This window comes from Trachymyrmex septentrionalis, unplaced genomic scaffold, assembly GCF_001594115.1.
Source record: "Trachymyrmex septentrionalis isolate Tsep2-gDNA-1 unplaced genomic scaffold, Tsep1.0 scaffold87, whole genome shotgun sequence".
NCBI classification, from domain to species: Eukaryota; Metazoa; Arthropoda; class Insecta; order Hymenoptera; family Formicidae; genus Trachymyrmex; species Trachymyrmex septentrionalis.
Window position 1 is genome coordinate 1,571,798 of NW_017306059.1, and position 4,801 is coordinate 1,576,598.

General features: G+C 38.7%; 1 protein-coding gene across 1 annotated transcript in view; it reads right to left on the reverse strand.

The window, feature by feature from the left end:
- Window positions 1-4,801, reverse strand: part of LOC108755429 (lysine-specific histone demethylase 1A) — a 114,746-nt gene that overhangs the window by 87,356 nt on the left and 22,589 nt on the right. The window lies entirely within an intron of this gene.

Below are 4,801 nucleotides of genomic sequence, written 5' to 3' on the forward strand. Positions count from 1 at the left end.
CCGCGTGTAAGCGCAAGCGAGCTAAAAGTGAATTTTTCGAAAGGGCTCGAAACAAGTCCTCACTTAAATCACCATAGACGAAATCGGAACAAAGAACGAGAAGCATCCTTTTACAGCTGAATAACTGAAGAGAGGAAGAAATTCTTTTCTGAGTAAGAAAACAGATTCCACGATTCTTAAGAATAAACCCTAGATTTGAAAAGAAGCATGTACTTTTCAGCGTCTTTCTCTTAAATCCACGGATAATCTATCTCGTAAATCTATGAATGCTGGGAAGTTCAATTTGTGAATTGAATGCCACAAACATTGATTGATAAACCACAAACATCTAAACTGATTCAATGATATTCTTCTTTCGATTTAATTTCTTTTCTGAATAAAAAGAATAGTAAACAGGATCTTATTTTCCATTTATGTAACGTCAACTTGTGTTTTGTTCGAATGTTATGTGCTCGCTATATTTTTATAGGGATATACAAAAACTAAACTAAATCCTTTTATTCGAATAAAAGTACCCATAATGTAAAAAGTAAAAGTGGTTTAACCTTTAAAATAGTTTAAAAGATGGGAGTCTGTTTTTAAAATTTTACAGCTTTTCCTTGAGTAATATTTTTTATAGTTTATTCCATTCCTAATTCATTATTTCCTTGCCTCAAAATGTGACACTTGTTTTCTGTGTCACTACAGTGGCTTTTCCATTCCGTGAGGATTAATGTTTCTTTTGCCACTTCTCTCAACACTTAATACCGTTAGATTGAAAATTGTGAAAATAATATTATTGTTCAAATTCTGAACGTTATGCACACTTTTCCTATAACTATTGCGGACGTTAGATCGTCCACCCTTATATCGTCCGATTTCTCTCTTCTACATTTTCATGCGGCTTTCGCTACTTTCCCGCGTACGGACCCTTGACGTTGAAAGGCATTTGCATAGTCCTTTCAAGAAAACCTCGCTTCGAGAAATTACGCGAAGCACGATTTGGTGTTCCTCCACCGCTCATAAACCGCAAAATCGTCCACCGCGCAGTTTCCCAACGCGACTGCGAGGGTTTCCTTAGGATTGTGCAAAATGGGAATTTTGCGTTAACGCACTCAAATAACAACGGTGACAAAAACTCTCTATTACCGCGGAAATTCACGCAAACTCGTATGTGTCGTCGTACAGCGTCTAAAATCCTCTCTCGCGCTCTCGCGCTCTTGCGGTCGGGCCGACACCACTCTCCCGGCCGACACGGCACTTCGATAAAACGCGTCGATAAAAAACGACTCGCAAGCCGTCGAGATCCCATGCGGGCGCGTGGTAAATGCGCGGTGTAGGAAGTAAAGTCGGGCGATCCATTATCCGAGAGCGGAGCGGTGGCTGCGCTCGCGACCGCGAGCGCATTCGAAACGGGGCGAGCGCAGCCCCGCGTCCCGCGAGGGACGCTTAGAAGTTACGCCTCGCACATTTTACACCGTCCATTTAACGTCAGGGCGCAACGCCGCCTTGATTCTGACACCGTGTTTGCAGTCCCGCTTAACAGCCCTCTCTCTCGCCCACGGAAGTGAGGATCGTTGCGGCTTACGTTGAGACGCTTGTGTGTGTGTGTGTGTGTGTGTGTGTGTGTGTGTTTTGTGTGTGCAGCGCGTCTGCGAGTCTTTCTTTTATGAGAGGATGTTGAATTCATCCTTGAGTATGGTCGAAACGTGCATTTTACGGTCCTACGGAAAAATAACGATGCGCCTCTTTTGGTTGTCGCAATGCAGCTGCAGAGATATCAATAAAAAAAATTTAAGATTGATATTATGGATATAATCATCCACACTGTCAGATATCAAAAGAACAATGGTAATCCAATCCCTTAAATGACAAAGTTCAATAATTTGTATTTAAATTGTATTTAAATCAATACTTGTATTTAAATCATTTCTGTGATTAGTTTCAAAATAATCGTCTGTATTAACGTATGCATTTAAATAATAAACTAAACAGTCAAATTTAATATATTTTCTTGAGTTACATCATTTAACTCCATCGCTTTAGTCAAATTAATGATATATTGAGGAGAAGCAGTGACCTATAGAAATGATTAAAAAGAAACTCAAATTAAAATAGAGATAATTTGACATAATGAATTTAACAGTGCATAGCATGTGAAAGATAAAAGCCCAAAAGTTTAGAATTAAAATACTAAACTGTAATTAACTAAATTATTTTCGCGAGTATTTAAACAAAATTGTCAGTGTAATTAAATTTTAATTAATTTAATATAATTAAAACATCAAGAGCGCAGCAGAGAGAAAAAACAAAAAAAATCACAACAAAATAAGATTATTCTGTTTTATATACATGCTTTTCTAATATTCAGAGATGCACAATAATTTCAATATAAATATGCACATTAAAAAGTTTTAAAAATGCAATAATTTGTATTATTTATATTTTATCTGACTTATATTCTCCATTTAAACGATACTATTTTAACTTACTGAATGTATTGTATAACGGGAATATTGAAAAGCATTGAAAGAAAGAAATTATAATTCTCTTCTTTTCATGTCAATTCCATTTTCAGTATCATATTGAGAGATGCACTTACGATAAATATTACGTATGATAACGGATCCTGACTGTCGATCCCCGGTGATTTGAAAAATCCTCAAAGGCAGTAAAAATGTGCGTTATTTCATCACGAATTTATGCCCGAGCAGCAGCTAAACGACTGTTTTCTCGCGCGTCACAGGGAATAACGGTGCCTGCCATCGCGCGTTTGATGCAGTACTTTAATAAAACATATCAATAAAGTGGATTCACACGTATAGAGGCTTCCGAGACGAAGGTTTTACGCAAAGGAATGAGGAAGAAAGAAAGGAAGAGGCAAGAAGAAAGGAAGGATAAGAAAAGAAAAAAAGAAAGAGGAAAATGGCAAAAGAAAGAAAAGAATAAAGAAGGGGAAGGAAGAAACGAAGAAAGAAAGAAACAGGTTGAAGATAAGGAGATAAGAAGGAAGGAAGGAAGGAAGGAAGGAAAGAAGAAACAGCAAAGAGGAAAGTTGGGCAATCCATTACGCGGCGTCTGCTCCAACTGCGGATCGAATGTGGCGGGTACGAAATCGTGAGTCCACTCTCCAAGTTGCGTCAAGGCTAAATCCGCAGGGGCGGCCCCTTTGTGGCGATGTCCGCGCTTCTGCATACATTCTCGCCCGATAAATATACCCTTTGGCAGTATAATCCAGCTCCACGCGGATTCCACCGGCACCGGTAGCTTCTGAGAACCTGCCTCGAGCTTTGAGCGAGAGCATGGAGCGGAGGCTACGCGGAGCCCAACGCTGAGGAAGAACAACCCGTCTCGTCTCTTCTCTTCTCTCCTCTCTCTGAACGCGCTCTCGCGGTTCCTCCCCGACATTTTGCTCTACCACTAACAGTCTTTCCTCATATATACCTCTTCCACTTCTTTCTTCCTCTTCTTCTTCTTCTTCCTCATCGACTTCGTTGTCGTTGCCATCATCTTCTTCTTCTTCTTCTTCTTCTCCTTCTTCTTCTTCTCGTTTTTCTCTTCGCTTCTTCTCGCACGGCCTGTTTCTTCCTTGAGGCACCTCTCTCACAACTACACACGCACTAACACGCGAGCCAGGAAATTGTTCCTATTCTCTCTTTCGCTTTCTCATCCCCGCGGCACGACCTACAGATTGCGTACAAATAATCTCCAGAATGTCAAGAGTCGTACCTGTCCGCCCCCAAATCGAGCTCGTTGCGGTATAGCCAGCGATGGAGGCAAGCATCGGTCGCGAAGCCAAAAGCGATTTTCTCGATGGAATTTCCTGAATTTTCCCCTACCCTACTAGCTTCGTCTGGCAAACACCCTTCGAAAGCGGAATGTAATCTAGGGTAATACGGCGCGTAATGCAATTGGTATTTTGCGGCTGCGTCTTGACTTCTGGAACGTGTCCACAATTTTCGTGTAACGCACCGCTCGATGAACCCCCGAGAGTTCACTTGCTCTTGTTGCTCGATCGCGACCAGCCACCATAAAGAGCATTCCTCCGACGTAGACATTCGAACAACGCGATAGACGCGCGACGAACGTTCGCCCGATGCAAGTTTTCGCCGCTTACGGTGGAAAATTGCGTTTGTCGCGCAATTCCATGCCTTAAATTCGAAAATTGCAACCGATATAATGTCGATGAGCTTTGAGTTAGAGAAAGGTCAACCGATATACACTGAGAGAGAAATGTTTGGTATTTGTAAAGTTTTAATAAAAGTATGGTTGGTTCCAAATATAACTGTAGAATTATAATCATTTGAATCATTTTTTATCATAATTTCAACTATTTTATAGTTATCATAACTATAATTATAGTCATTTTAGATTGCCAATTATATATATATTTGTTGCTAGAACTATACACATAGTTACTTTTATTATTATAGTAATAATAATCATAATTATAGTATTATATAATTATAGTTACAAATATCAAACATTTTTCTTTCAGTGTACTTTTTGTTTGTAAATAATATTTTTTAGATAAAAGCTAAAAATAAAAATTTTTAGAAACATAAATACAAATTTAAAAAATGTCTTCTAAATAGTATAGCAATTTTACGATACTGTTTGCAATTTTGCAATAACTTTTTCGTAAGCAAAAATAAGAGTCTGACAAAATGGGTGAAACTGACACAGTAGGCAGTAATGCTACATATTCCTATTCTTTTTCTTTCACACGAATCGTCTGTATAAAATACCTACAAGTAAATGTATTATAAGACATTCTAGAATGTTCCACATCAATATAAAATATTTTTTGTTAATTTATATA